This window comes from Oryctolagus cuniculus, chromosome 4, assembly GCF_051225735.1.
Source record: "Oryctolagus cuniculus isolate XC-2025 breed Fujian yellow rabbit chromosome 4, ASM5122573v1, whole genome shotgun sequence".
NCBI lineage: Eukaryota > Metazoa > Chordata > Mammalia > Lagomorpha > Leporidae > Oryctolagus > Oryctolagus cuniculus.
In genome coordinates, this window is record NC_142870.1 from 36,499,579 (window position 1) to 36,516,227 (window position 16,649).

The following is a 16,649-nucleotide window of genomic DNA, read 5'->3' on the forward strand; positions in this document are numbered from 1 at the left end:
TTGAAAACAGGAGTTTATGATCTGAAGTCTCTGATATTATTAAATTCATTAACACCACCATATACAAAATTTTCAGTTGGTAAACTCTTTAGATTGTATCAGAACTTAATAATTATAAGCAAAAATATAAAGAGTTGGCTTAATGATATATAGAAAGTGCAATAAGAGCATTATACAAATAGCAAAGCTTGACGCCGGCGCCGTGGCTCACTAGGCTAATCCTCCGCCTTGCGGAGCCTGCACACCGGGTTCTAGTCCCGGTCGGGGCGCCGGATTCTGTCCCGGTTGCCCCTCTTCCAGGCCAGCTCTCTGCTATGGCCAGGGAGTGCAGTGGAGGATGGCCCAGGTGCTTGGGCCCTGCACCCCATAGGAGACCAGGAAAAGCACTTGGATCCTGGCTCCTGCCATCGGATCAGCACGGTGCGCTGGCTGCAGCGGCGGCCATTGGAGGGTGAACCAACGGCAAAGGAAGACCTTTCTCTCTCTGTCTCTTTCTCTCACTGTCCACTCTGCCTGTCAAAAAAAAAAAAAAAAAAAAAAAAAAAACAAATAGCAAAGCTTGAAGAATCAATAATTATTCAAAATCCTATATTTTGAAAATTGCCTTATTGCTTATAAAATGTGACTATTTTGTAAAAAAAAGTCAATTTGTGAAGAACCAGGATGTACTTTATTAATATATCAACAAAGAAACTATTTTATATAACAGGGGATATCCTAGTTTCATAAAATTGTCTTTGTGGTAAAAGCAGTATTTATGAAAATTTCCCAAGTTTTTAAAATAAATACTTATCAATATGGTAGTAATAAAAGCTTTTTATAGTCTGGAGGTTCTTCTTATAAGATATATATTGAATTTCAAAAAAACCCCTATTTTTTATTTATTTAAAGAGCACAGATAGAAAGAGAGATAGATAGAGAGAGAGAGATTGGGAGAGAGATATCCCACTACCTAATTCACTCTTCAAATGCACAGAACAGCAGGGCTTGGCAAAGCCAAAGCCAAAAGCCAGGACTCAATGTGAGTCTCCCACTAGGTTTCAAAGATCCAAATACCTGAGCTATCACCTGTTGACTCTGAGGGTATATGTCAGTGGTAAGATCGAAGTCGGCGAACTCAAAAGGCTTCCATAGCCTTGGCAACTCATGACTAGAGCATAGGGAGATTATTGACGCCATAAACAAGAGTGTCAAATTGTTAAGTCAACAACAGGAGTCACTGTGTACTTACTTCTCATGTGGGATCTGTCCTTAATGTGTTGTCCAATGTGAAGTAATGCTCCCTAATACTTTCTATGAGGCCAGCATCACCTTAATTCCAAAACCCAAAAAGATACAAGAAACAGAACTATAGACCATTATCTCTTTGATGAAGAAAAAGATATATCTTTATTTTTCACTAGCAGTCAACCTTTTCTTCTATTGTAAAAATGTACATAGTTAGGCAGTCTTGATAGTCTCCAATGATTCCCACCTCCTGATACCTTGGCCTTGTGCAAGCCCTCTCCGTTAGCCTGGATCTAGTAACCTGCTTTTTTTTTTTTTTTTTTTTTTTTTTTGGACAGGCAGAGTGGACAGTGAGAGAGAGAGACAGAAAGAAAGGTCTTCCTTTGCCGTTGGTTCACCCTCCAATGGCCGCCGCTGCCGGCTGCGGCCGGCGCACCACGCTGATCCGAAGGCAGGAGCCAGGTGCTTATCCTGGTCTCCCATGGGGTGCAGGGCCCAAGTACTTGGGCCATCCTCCACTGCACTCCCTGGCCACAGCAGAGAGCTGGCATGGAAGAGGGGCAATCGGGACAGAATCCGGTGCCCTGGTGCCGCAAGGCGGAGGATTAGCCTAGTGAGCTGCGGCGCCGGCCGTAACCTGCTTTTAACAAATAGAATACAGTAACAGTATGAGGATGCTTTTTTAAGATTGGATTCGGAAAAGACTGCAGCTTCTGACTTGAATGTCTGCAACTCTCTCTCTCTCTCTCTCTCTCTGACTCTGAGAGAATTTAACTGCCATGCTGTGAGCCACCTTCTGTGGTCAGGCTCTCTTAACAAGGTCCTTATGTCTCAGGCAGACCCTCAGCAAGTACCTGAGGACTGCCAGTAGCCATCTAAGAAAGCTTGCAAAAGGATCTTCAGTCAAGCTTTGGCCTTGAACTGACTTCAGCTCAGCCAAAAACCTGGGCTGCAATCTTGTGTCAAACCCTGAGTCACAGGCAGCCACGAAGCCACACCAATTATTTGTGACTCATAGAAACAGTGAGCTAATGTTTGTTGTAATGAGCTTTAAGTTTTGGAATCAGTTTTTAAATGCACCAATAGATAAGTAATACGGATCCTGGTACATGGAATTAGGGCGCTGCCCTAACAAGTTCTCAGAAATGTGGAAGTAGCTTTGGAAGTAGGCAGTTGGTGGGGATTGGAAGAATGTTAGGAGTGTGATAGAGAGCACCTCAGTCGCTGTGAAACAGACTGTTAGAAATCTGGCCTTGGAGGATGCTGCTGGTGAGGGTTTAGGCGAAGTGAGAACTTGTAATTGGAAACTGGAGGAGGAGAGAATATTTGTTACATAGTGCAGAATGTAGAACACTCTTGCCTGCACTAAGGTGGGAAATAGAAAATATGCCTGCCTAATGAACCAGATGATTTTGCTAAGGAGATTTCCAACTGAAGTGTTGAAGGTAATACTTGTATTTTCTTGACGTCTTACAATAAAATGTGAGAAGAAAGATAAATTGAAGGAAGAACTGTTAAAAAGTTCCAGGACTTTTGAAAATTCTTCTCCAGATGGCAAATGATGTTAAAATTAAGAAATGGCTTCTGACTACAAACCACATCCAGGGCACTGCCAGGAGAATGTGGTCCCGAGATAAAGCTGAGGGTACAACTGTCATCTTTTGCTAATGTGTTAGAGCGCAGCTGTATCCAGATTCCTGGGCGATGGAAGCTGTGAGATAAGAAATGATTATTCTTTCAAATCACTAAGGTTTTGGGTAATTTGTTACACAGCTAAAGACAGTATAGTAAAAATCACCGTGAATTCAGAGTACTGTGACTAAGTCACTAAAGCAATCACATCACATAGCATATTATGTAGGTTGCAAATATCCTAGAATAGAATTTATATGTAGTATTATACAGCTCCCCAGTCCTGTTCTATTCTTTTTTTTTTTTTTCATTTTCGATTCTCTTTATATACAGAAGATCAGTTTAGGATACATTAAGTAAAGATTTCAACAGTTTGTTCCCACACAGAAACATAAAGTGAAAAATAATAGATGATTTTTTAAATGATGATGAAATCAGATCAGACCTATTGTCATTTTTAATCCCAGCAAGAGTCAAGTTGGGAATTGCTAATTTCTTCTTTTTTTTTTTTAACAGAAGATCAGTTTAGTATACACTAAGTAAAGATTTCAACAGTTTGCACCCCCATAGAAACACAAAGTGAAATATACTGTTTGAGTACTCGTTATAGCATTAAGCCTCAATGTACAGCACATTAAGGACAGAGATCCTACATGAGGAGTAAGTGCACAGTGACTCCTGTTGTTGACTTTACAAATTGACACTCCTCTTTATGGCATCAGTAATCTCCCTATGCACCAGTCATGAAGTTTCCAAGGCTATGGAAGCCCCTTGAGTTCTCCGACTCTTATCTTGTTTAGACAAGGTCATAGTCAAAGTGGAGGTTCTCTCCTCCCTTCAGAGAAAGGTACCTCCTTCTTTGAAGACCTGTTCTTTCCACTGGGATCTCACTCACAGAGATCTTTCATTTAGGGTTTTTTTTTTTTTTTTTTTTTTTTTCCCAGAGTGTCTTGGCTTTCCATGCCTGAAATACTCTCATGGGCTTTTCAGCCAGATCGGAATGCCTTTAGGGTTGATTCTGAGGCCAGAGTGCTGTTTAGGACATCCGCCATTCTATGAGTCTGCTGAGTATCTCGCTTCCCATGTTGGCTCACTCTCCCCTTTATTTATTCTATCGGTTAGTATTAGCAGGTACTAGACTTGTTTATGTGCTCCCTTTGACTCTTAGTCCTTTCATTATGATCAATTGTGAACTGAAATTGATCACTTGGCCAGTCCTGTTCTATTCTTAAACCCATAGATGATACTGAGTAGTACAACAAGCTACTTCCTGGAAAAAAGGAAGACAATGAGAGTGTAGAATAAAGCCACATAAGTGGAACCAGCCTGGCCAAGACACACAAAGTACGTTGTCTTTTATGGACCAGAACTAAGGGAATACATCCAGCTCCTTTCCCTCTCCCCCAACAAAGGCATGTAGACATACACATTCTTTAGCAATAGTAGAAGCCTGGTCATACACGTTTCTGGAATCACTGGTTAACCAACTGCATCCAGAGAAGCAAACTTTTCTTTTTCTTTTTTTTTTTTTTTTAAACTTTCTCTTCACTCATGGTTTACCTGAAAACCACATCTTTCCTGAACACATGGTCACCATATCACCCTCCCAAGACACGGCTGCTTTCCACACCTCTGTACAGTTTGGCCTAAATGTTGGGTCATTTTTCTCATTCTGGCTTTGATGACCAGAACTCTACACTGTTCCCCATGCCATTCTGGGTCTGCCATCTGTGGAACTCTGGTTATTCCTTCTTTGCTTTGAAAGCTTTTATTCACTTATAAGTCTAGTTCTTCCTCAGTTGTATACGTGTTTCTCCTTCTTAGGAATAAAGAATGAAGACAGGGAGAGGAGGAAAAAGTAGTAAAAGAAGGAAGAACTGGAAGTGTAGAAGTCCTGAGTATTAAGCAAAGAAACCACCAAAGCTTTATGTGTTTAAGTGGAGCTTGTGTGACAAATTAGAAATCTGAGGAACTCTAAATGAATAGCTATATTTTTGTGTGATTAGAAAGTAATTTTATAATATTTTGCATTCTTAGAGTTACAAAAGAAGTAATAAATCCATTAAGAATAAGATATTCTGAAACAAATATAGGCATAAAAAAGAACCAATCATAAACTCAATGAAATTTAAAAAATCAGATCAAATAAATTTTAAGACAAAGAAAAAATAGTAGTAAATTGAAAGTACAGAAAGAAAATCAACTCAAATGCTGCACAATAAAATTAAGATACCAAAATTATAAATGAGAAGATAAGACTCAACATATATCTATGTACAGGAGTCTTCAAAAAGATCATGGAAATGCATATTATGAAAAAACTATGCAAAGTGGATACAATTGAAGACCAGAATTATGAAATAAGCCAGTCCCAAAATGAGAAACATTATTTGTTTTCCCTGTTCTGCAATAGACAACAGAGTAAAAAAAAAAAGTAATATAAACAAGCAAAATTGACATCTTAAGATTTGATTATCACTTACTTCCATGTCCATAATCCTGAGGAAGAGTGGACCCCTCCTTATCACTTGTTGAATTCCTTATTTAGTGGAGGGTCAATCATATGATCATAAAGTAAACTGAAATTACCATTGTAAAAAGAAAAAGAAAAATAAGAAAGGACAGAGGAGGGATGGTGAGAGTGAGAGAAGGACTTAGCATCTTAGATACAAGGACGTTATCAATGAATATCAGTGTCCTATCTAAAGGTTGTAGGAGGAAATTTAAAATTACTCTATTGACCAAAGGTGAGAAAATTTATGCTTCAATGAGGATAAGACTTACAATGGACTCACGTTCATCAAATATATTTAAATCTATGGATTCATGATTATTTAAAAAGTGTAAGAGGCTGCACTCTGGGAATGACTGAAACCAGTTCGTTTTCTGATAAATTAGATAAAAGCAATGGATGTAGCACTTATCTTGTGTTGCATAAGTGAAAAGTACCATGACCAGTGATAAATGATGGTAATTCTCTCTTTTTAAAATTATTCCAACAAGGGGGCTGGCATTGTGGAACAGTGGATAAGGCTGACACCTGTGATGCTGGAATCCCATGCATGGGTTTGTGTCTGGTTGCTCTGCCTCTGATCAAGCTCCCTGCTAAAGGACTGGAAAGGCCACAGAAGATGGTCCAGCTGCTTAGGCTCCTGCCATCCACGTGGGAGACAAGGATGGAGCTCCTGGCTCCTGGCTTTGGCTTGGCTCACCTCTGACTTTTGTGGCTTCTTGGAGAGTGAACCAGGAGATGGAAGATCTGTCTATGTGTCTCTCCATCTCTCTCTATACCTCTGACTTTCAAATAAATCAATTTTTAAAATATTTTTTCCAACTAGTGTATTTAGAAACACAGAATTAGAATGTTATCATTTTCATCTCCATTAGAATTAATGGATCTAGGCAGCTAATGTCAATGTAGAATGAAAATGATATATTGTATACCATCCTTTTACAAACAGATAACTTGTCAAATGCATATCATTGAGTTTGATCAAGCCACTGGACTCAGCTCTCAGTTTATAGAAGATACTGAGTTCAGAGGAACTTATTTAACTCCAACATGAGAAAGTGCATAGGTCAAATGTCTTGAGTTCCTTAACAGATACTTCCAAGAAAAATAAATGGATAGAAGGGAAATTAGTAGCTAAATAGGGTCTTCAGGGCACATTTAAAAAATTTATTAATTTAATTGAAAGAGTGACATAGGGAGAACACACTCACACATAAACACAGGAGGGATATATAAATGTGTGTGTATGTGTGTGTGTGTGTGTGTGTGTGTCTAAAGCGAGAGACAAAGAGATGCACTGGGTCACAGCTCAAATGCTTTTAATAGCCATAGCTGGGTCAGAATGAACTCAGGAGCCAGGGACTCCATCCTGTTCACCCATGCTGGTGGTGGGGATTCCAAATACTCTGGTCATTATGTGCCGCTTCCCAGCTGTGCTAGTAAGAAGTGGGTTCAGAAGTGGAGGCAGAGGCAGGATTCTATCCCAGGCACTCCAATGTGAGATGTGGATATCCCAAATGGCAGCAGTGGCACCAAAATGTACACCCTTCACTTTTTTTTTATGAATAAAATTTAGTAAACTGACTAAGGATGCATACTTGGGTAACAAAATCATAAATGCAACGATTTTTGTAGAAGCCAGACCAGTGGTTATTTTTGGTTGGAATGAAGTGTTTGCGACTTGAATGAGACACACATGCCAGGGCTTCCGACCTGGCTGGCAACATGCTATTTCTTCACCTGGGTTACGTGAATGTTCCTGTAAGCATTCACTAGGTTATGCAGTTGTTCTTCTTGGTTCTCTGTATCTGCACTTTATTTTACAAGAATAGGTTACAAATACTGTTCTGGTACTTTTATTAAAATTACTGAAAAACAAGAGAATCACTTTGTAATGAGAACACTCTCAGTGCCATGATATTAAAAATACAACTGCAACCATTAACAAAATTGCAGAAATGTTCTCTCTTGACATCAAAAAGATATTTCTTAGAGTAATCTATTATATAGAGTCTGATTTTTATCAGTGAAAAATGCAGGCAGGAGGTTCCCACTTACCATCCTTTCTCTCTTTGTTCTTCTTTTTACCATAATAATGAGCTCTTGGGAGACACTTGAAACTTACAGTAGATCACACTTGAAGGAATATTATTCAAGAAGATAGAAGGCAGAAGCCAGACTTTAGAGGGAGCCCCGAGCATGCCTAGCAAACCTGTAATCATTCTCAGCAGATAACCGATTATTTGGCTGGAATACGTTTAAAGGAGCAGCTTTACTCCAGAGCTGGAGAAATGAAGGTAGGATTCAAGCTTGATAAAGAACAGTGAGCGGGAGAGGAACAGTCACAATACTAAAGCTTTTATGATTTCTTTAATATTGCCAGGAAGCACATAAAAGGCTTCTACGGCTGACTATACACTATTTAAAAAATTGTGTTTTCCTTGCTGTGACTTGAAAGTCTTTCATATGTGGAAAAAATTTTGGTAGACATATAAGGCAGATAAATAAAACTAATTTATTTTTAAAAATTTCAAATATTCTGTGACATTGTGTAGTTTTTTCAAAATACAAGGATCTCTCATAATTTAAGCAGTTGGCAGAGCACATAATCATAGTATAAAAATGTTGACTATTCCAAGTTGGACCTTTAATGAGTGTTAAACTCTTCATGGAATCTATTCTAAGACAAATAAAACCCAATTCCTGAAGAAATGTAGGGTCACTTTAAAAAAAATGGTGAATTTCCTACAGAGAATTTTAACATTTAAGATTTGATGCTTTTAAAGAGATATTATTTAACTATCATTTTATTTATTTAAAAAGATTTACTTATTTATTTGAAAGAGTTACACAGAAAGAGGGAGAGACACACAGAGAAATCTTCCATCCACTGGTTCACTACCCTGATGACTGCAACAGCCAGGGCTGAGCCAGGATGAAGACAGGAGCCGGGAGTTTCATCTGGGTCTCCCACATGGCACTGGAGCCATCTTCTGCTGCTTGCTTTTTGCACCATTGACAGGAAGCTGGGCTGGAAGAAGAACAGCAGGGACAGGAACCCACACCCATAGGGGATTGCCTGCATTGCAGGCAGTGGCTTTACTTGCTATGCCACAATGCTAGCCCTTATTTATCTATTTATTTGAGAGGCAGAGTGACACAGAGACAAAGGGAGGGAGGGAAAGTGTGTGTGTGTGTGCGTGTGTGTGTGTGTGTGAGAGAGAGAGAGAGAGAGAGGGAGAGAGAGAGAAAGGGAGAGTGCACCCATCTGATGGTTCACTCTCCAAATGCCCATACAGGCCAAAGTCAAGAGCTAGGAATTCCATTTGGGTCACCCACAAGGGTACTAGCAACTCAATTACCTAAATCATCATGCACTGTCATCCCAGACACATGAGTAGGGAGGAACTGGATTGGTAGCAGAGTAGTTGGGGCTTGAACCACATACTCACTGACTTGAAACACATGTGTGACTTTCAGGTCACATTCTGTAAGATGAGAAGATTAAACTATATAGACACTGCATTTCTAGGATATATGTTTGCCAGTATTCTCAAGTTAATCAGCTACAATTTATCTTTAATTTTTGGGGGGAACCACATAAACTCTGAGAAGGGAGAGGGTTATAATAGATTTATTAATTAACTACTGCTGTATAACACATCAAACTAAAAGTTAACATTTAATGAACACCACAAATATTTATCTTATACATTTCTTAGGAGCAGGAATCTGGAAGTAGTTTTGTCAACTGGTTTGCATTAAGGTCTTTTGCAAGGTTACAGGGTGACTGTTGCTGGAGGCTGCAATTGTCTGAAGACTTGACCAGTGCTAGGCAGTCCACTTCTAAGTTCTCTTCAATGTCTGTTGGGAGGCCTCCATTTATCACTGGCTGCTAAACAGAGGCTTTGGTTCCTGGTCCCATAGGCCTCTCCAGAGGGCTGTTCACAACATGGCTGTTAGCTCCCCCAAGAGTGAGTAATCCCAGAGAAAGATGGGGGAGGGGGCAGGGATATGAGTGAGAAAGCACCAGAGACTGACATCATAGTCTTTTTATAAGCTTATCTATGAACTGACTTAGCACCACTTCAGCCATATGTTACTGGCCAGATGGACAACTGTTGATACAATATGGGAAGAAACTATACAAGGCTGTGACAACCACAATAAGAGGATCTTCAGAGAAAGTCCTGGAGACTCTACCAAAGTGCCTACACTGAATAAAGCCCATTTTTTCCCTCCCACCTACCCTCTGCCCAATTACACAAAATTCCCATGCAATGAGTGACATGAACATTGCTGAAACATAGGGTTCTAACCTGTATTCCTAGTCATGGACACAGAAAAAAAAATCTGTATTTTTAAAAGTAATTATCTTTTCAGCCAATGGCTTTAATTTATAGAAATATGGTTGTCCAATGTGAGTGTCTTCAATTTCTCCCTTATATACCTTGGTATTTCGCTCTCCCAAAATCTTCTCTCTTTCCTTATAAAATTTTCATTGGGGCCAGTGTTGTGCTGTAGTGGGTAAAGCTACCACCTGCAGTGCTGGTATCCCATATGGGCGCCGGTTCAAGATCTAATGCCACTCTTCCAATCCAGCTCTCTGCTATGCCGGGGAACGCAGTAGAAGGTGCTCCAAGTACTTGGGTCCCTGCACCTGTGTGGGAGATCCAGAAGAATCTCCTGGCTCCTGGCTTCGGATCAGCCCAACTCCGGCTGTTGCGACCATCTGGGGAGTGAACCAGCAGATGGAAGATCTTTCTCTCTTTCTCTCTTTCTGCCTCTGCCTATCTGTAGCTCTTTCAAATAAATAAATAAATCTTTTAACACAATCTTCATTAAGTGGGAGAGGAGGGTAATGTTATGATCTTAGAACTTTATCTACAAATTACACTGAATCTGTAACAACTAATTAAAATTAAATTTAAAAATTGAAACAAAAGTCAACAGTGGCTCCAGGATTGAAGCCAGAAATAAAAGATATTTTGTTGCCACTTCCAGAGATAGAAAGACAGGACGAACTACTCTGACACAGCAAAGCTTCATTTTTATTTCTGACAAACTTTTTTGAAGTATATAAGGTGTTAGCAATACAGCCATGCAGAGAATCCCAATGGGTAAAATGGAATTGATGGTTGGCAGCTAAGAGAGAAGACTGAACTAAAAATCTCGTTTAATATGGAATCATCAGGGATGGCGCTGTGGTGTAGTGGGTAAAGCCACCACTTACAATGTCAGCATCCCATATGGGCACCAGTTCGAGTCCTGGCTTCTCCATTTCTGAGCCAGCTCTCTGCTATGGCCTGGGAAAGCAGTAGAAGATGGCTCAAGTTCTTGGGTCCCTGTATCTGCGTGGGAGAAGCTGGAAGAAGCTCCAGGCTCCTGGCTCCAGATTGGTGCAGCTCTGGCTGTGCAGCCATTTGTGGAGTGAACCAGCAGATGGAAGAACTCTCTCTCTCTTTTTCTGCCTTTCTGTAACTCTGTCTTTCAAAAAAATCAATAAATCTTTAAAAAATATGGAATGATCTGTACAAGTTTGACATCAAGGACTTTTCATGCACAAGCAAAAGCAATGCACAATGTGCAGCAGGTGGAGAGAGCTACATGTCCACTGAAATTGGTCCTGGTTCCACGTGTGCAATGTAGACCTAGTTTACACGAGCTTTTACAAGTTCCAGAACTTGTACAGTAAAAGAGTTGGAAAATGTAGAAGGTCCATCTTTAAAGTGGTAAATAAAGCATAGTTTAAAGGCAAAAAAAAAAAAAAGCTTACAAGCTCTCATAATTTAATTTCATTGATGCTCTTAAATCTACTCCCTCTTCCAAGATTACTGCTCAGTGATGAACCTTTCTTTATCTCACATTTTCCATTTGTTCTCTTCTCTCAGTTTATTTTCATGACTTTCTGTCAACCTTACAAGACTCTAATTTATTGAGAAACTTCCCAAAAGAACAGTCTATACTTTTTACTTGTTGCCTTATCAGCTCCATAAACTTTTCTAATCTAACTGTCCAGTCATTGTTCTGAAATGGCCAGTTTCTCTACTTGCCTAATTCAGTGGCTATTCAGACCTTCCTCACTGTCTGTAGTACTGACAGTGCCAACCTCACTTCTCTCCTTAAAACTTGCTTTCTTTTCTATTATCACGTACATGTATTTTTACCCTAAAATTTTCATATTGGTATGCACTTCGCTTTTTGACACCTTTGTTTTTCTCTTGTTTTTCCTCAAATACCTTACAAATATCACAACATGAAACCAACACTTACTTGTTTACTCTTTCTAAATTAAAATTCTAATGTTTAATTTACTAAAGCATATCGTCATCTGAATTTACAACTAGTATCCCGAATTCAACACAGATTTAAAATGTACCCATATCTGTTTGACAGATACAGAGAAAGTCCTTTATTTTTGTTAATATTTCCATCCCTCAGCTTGTGAAAATTCATATCTTTATGTCATCACATTATTTAATGCATTTATTTATGTTTTCTCTTGGGATCTGTCTATTCAGATTGTGTAGCATTTAACATTCTGCCAGGCCTGTTTAAATCTCATCCCATTTCTACTGCACATATTTATTTGGACTCTAATGCTCTGCTGCCCAACAAGCCCTTTGGGATGTTCCCTCTAGCATCTTCAGCCCTCTGGACAATCTTCTTTTCAGAGTGTTTTCTGTTTACAAGTATTTAATGACTTCCTACTGCTCTCAGATTAAGACCAACATTCTTGACATAGAAACTGCATTCTTAAAATCTGGCCTATGTGTGCCACTTAAATTTCATATCAAGCTGCTCTTTCCCTTTCCATTTGCGAGGGAGGCAATATGTGGTGACAGAACAGATCTGGCTGCAGTCTGTACTTGAATTCAAACCCACTTCTGCGACTTAGAGCGTTGGACCGTGTATCGGAGCCTTTCTGGGCTTCAGCTGCCTAATAAGCACACAATATTCTGATAACAACGGTAGCTATTTTTGAATGAAGTATTCATTTTGTTAGAACAATTCTTGCAAATGAAAGATGTTATTACTACTTGAATTTATTCATGCAACCTTGCATTTTGTTTCCTATCCACTATGCTTTTTTCTCCCTTTACTCCTTGATTTTTTTACATTAGTTTTATTGATTTATTTTCATTTTTTAAAGATTTTATTTATTTATTTATTTTCAACTTTTATTTAATAAAAATAAATTTCCAAAGTACAACTTTTTTTTTTTTTTTTTTTTTTGGACAGGCAGTTAGTGAGAAAGAGAGAGAGACAGAGAGAAAGGTCTTCCTTTTTCCGTTGGTTCACCCCCCAAATGGCCGCTGGGGCCGGCGCACTGCGCTGATCCAAAGCCAGGAGCCAGGTGCTTCCTCCTGGTCTCCCATGCAGGTGCAGGGCCCAAGCACTTGGGACATCCTCCACTGCCTTCCTGGGCCACAGCAGAGAGCTGGACTGGAAGAGGAGCAACTGGGACAGAATCCGGCGCCCCAACCGGCACTAGAACCTGGGGTGCCAGCGCCGCAGGCGGAGGATTAGCCTAGTGAGCCGTGGCGCCAGCCACAAAGTACAACTTTTGAATTATAGCAGCTTTTCCCCCCATAACCTCCTTCCCACCAGTAACCATCCCATCTTCCACTCCCTCGCCCATCCCATTCTTCATCAAGATTTATTTTCAATTATCTTTATATAAGAAGATCAACTTAGTATATACTAAGTAAAGATTTCAACAGACTGCACCCACACAGACATACAAAGTATAGAGTACTGTTTGAGTAGTAGTTTTACCATTAATTCGCATAGTATAACACATTAAGGACAGAGAGAGGTAGAGACAGAGAGAAAGGTCTTCCTTCCGCTGGTTCACTCCCCAAATGGCTGCAATGGCCGGAGCTGCACCTATCCAAAGCCAGGAGTCAGGAGCCCCTCCCTGGTCTCCCACAGGCCCCGGGCCATCCTCCACTGCTTTCCCAGGCCATAGCAGAGAGCTAGACTGGAAGTGGAGCAGCTGGGACTAGAAGTGGTGCCCATATGGGATGCCGGCACTGCAGATGGAGGACTAACCCACTGTGCCATGGCGCCAGCCCCGATTTATTTTCATTTTATTTTAAAGAGAGAGAGAGAGAGATATCTCTTCAAAATGCTTTTTATTTTTTCTTCCCAAATGCCCACAGTGGGCAGGGCCAGGCCAAAACTAGTAGTCTGGAAATCTATTTGGATCTCCCATGTGAGTGGCAGGGACCCAGGTACTTGAGCCATCACCTGTTACATCTCAGAGTTGGAGTTAGCAGAAAGCTGGAAAAAGAAGTGGAACCAGGACTTGAACCCAGGCACTCTGATATGGGATGTGGTTGACCCAAGTGATATAAAAATTGTGATGAACGGCAACCCCTAAATTAATCAAGTTTCCTGAGGTACCTCCATCTTTTTCCCCAAGTGGTTTTGAATTTTTTCATGCTATTTATATTCCTTTACTGCTTATCCTTATTTTTACTCATTTACTGGTTACTTATTAAAGATGCATATTTGATAACTATTATATCTGACTGTCTTCTGAAACAGTTATCTTAGAATTTTTAAACTCGATACCTCATTTTTTCCATATTGTTATTATCAAGTATGATAGCACCACCTGATTTTACCACCGAAAACACATTGTTTTTTTTTTTTTGTTTTTTTTTTTTTTTTTGACAGGCAGAGTGGACAGTGAGAGAGAGAGACAGAGAGAAAGATCTTCCTTTGCCGTTGGTTCACCCTCCAATGGCCACCACGGCCGGCGCGCTGCGGCCGGCTCACCGCGCTGATCCGATGGCAGGAGCCAGGAGCCAGGTGCTTTTCCTGGTCTCCCATGGGGTGCAAGGCCCAAGCACTTGGGCCATCCTCCACTACACTCCCTGGCCACAGCAGAGGGCTGGCCTGAAAGAGGGGCAACCGGGACAGAATCCAGCGCCCCGACCGGGACTAGAACCCGGTGTGCCGGCACCGCTAGGCGGAGGATTAGCCTAGTGAGCCGCGGCGCCGGCCCGAAAACACATTGTTTTTGTTGTTGTTATTTGAAATATTTATTCTGAAACACAATATTTATTCAATTAATTTCTGATACTTTCCCTTTGCATAATATTATTTTACATATATATTTTATATATTATATATAATTATATATTATATATAATATATACATTATATATTATATATATTATATATACATTATATATCATAGTATATCATTTGATATTATTAAATAAAGACTATCTTTTATTGAACTTACTCTTTAATAATTGTTTTCTTTGGTATGGAATTATAGATTTATTTATTTATTTTTGTCAGTGTGCTAAAGATATTATTCTACTGTTTTCTGATATGTATTATTGCTTACCAGATGTATATCGAAAGGGTTTCATTGATAGTCCCTTTTGGTTGGTCTTCATATTTGGTGGGTTAAAGGGGAAGAAGTAACTTTTAAGATTGATTCATTTTTGCTTGTTTATACAACTCTACAAGCTGATTGAATTATATTGCTCTTTTTTTTTTTACCATGTAGCTAGTTCTTTATTTTTTGTATATTAGCTTAAAATTTATTTTTAAATTAAGTTGTAGTTGACAAGTGAAAATCCTATATCTTTACCATATATATTGTGATGTTTTGACATTCATATATACATTGAAATGGCTAAATTAAAATGATGAAGATATCCTGTACTTTACATTTGAGTCATATTTTGTTTTGAAACCATTTGCAATCTATTCTTTCAGCAATTTTCAGCTATAAAATACATTATTATTGACTATAGTAATCATGCTGTATGATAGGTCTCCTAAACCTATTGATACCCTTTCATTTATCTTTCAGTTATTTCTAATCTCTCCTATATTAATAAAAAAGCTAACATTTATTTATTTAATCAAGAAGACCACAGGCAGATAGATGGAGAGCACTCCCAGCCATTGGTTTACTCTCCAAAGCCTGAAAGGGCTGGGTTTAGGCCAGGTCTGATGCTACAATAAGGAACTCAATCTAGGTCTCCAGTATGGGCAAGAAACTAATCACTGGACTCATCACCACTGTCTCCCTAGATGTGCATTGATAGGAAGCTGGAGTCATGAACCAGACTGAGAACTGAACCCAAGCACTCCTATATGGGATGCAGGCCTATTAACTGGCGTCTTAACTGTTAAGCTAGCCACCAAGTCCTATTTATAAAGTTTTAATTTTAATTACTGTATCTGTCTTGTCTGAATGTTCAATTTGGCTGCTTTTTTAAGAAAATGATTTATTTGAAAGCAGAGTTACAGAGTGAGAGAAGGAGAGACACACAGAGAGCTTCTATCTGCTGGTCCACTCCCCACTGGGCTACAATGACTGGAGCTGGGCCAGGCCAAAGCCAGGAGCCCGGAGCTTCTTCCAGGTCTCCCATGTGTGTGCAGGGGCCCAAGGACTTGGGCCATCCTCCACTGCTTTCCCAGAAATGTTAACACGGCGCTGGATTGGAAGTGGAGTAGCCATGGCTAAAACTGCTGCACCACAGCATTGGCCCCAATTTGGCTGATGTTTAAAATTATACTTATACTGTGGAAGGTTTTGTGGTGCAATAGTTAAGCCATCACCTTGGATGCCAGTATCCCATATCAGAGCACCTGTTTGAGTTCTGGCTATTCCAGTTCTGATCCAGCTTCCTGTTAATGTGCCTGTGAGGAATCAGATGATGACCCAAGTACTTGGATTCATGTCATCCACATGGTAGACCCAGTTGGAATTCTTGGTTCCTAACTTCAACCTGACCCAGCTCTGGCTGCTTTTGGCATTTGTGGAGTGAATCAACAGGTGGAAGATTTTCTCTCTCCTCTCTTCTCCTTTCTCCCTTCTCTCTCTCCCTCTCAAATAAATAAATGAATGAATGAATAAATAAATAAATAAATATTTTGAAAAAGTATTTATGCATATTTAATTATCTTTATAATTTTTATTTTATTATTTTTAATTTTATATTTCTTGAACTCACACCCATATATGGTGCTGGCACTGCAGGTGGTGGCTTTACATGTTATGTCATAGAGGTGGCTTAGTTTTATATTTCTATATGATTTCTCTATCTCACTGGCAATTTCTCTTCCTTTAAAATGACAATATTAGAGACAGTTATAGTCTTTTCCAAATTGTAGCAGGGGTACTAGCTTTTTATGATTTCTGATGCTCTCATAGTATTTCATTTCTACTCTTTGTGACAAATTCTCTTCAATGGGTGACACACATGTTTTAATTATGAGTTTGTCTATTGCTTAAAAGTCT

General features: G+C 39.5%; 1 protein-coding gene across 4 annotated transcripts in view; it reads right to left on the reverse strand.

The window, feature by feature from the left end:
- The window catches only part of ROBO1 (roundabout guidance receptor 1), a 1,247,412-nt gene that overhangs the window by 484,720 nt on the left and 746,043 nt on the right, over positions 1-16,649 (reverse strand). The gene's annotated exons all lie outside the window — the stretch shown is intronic.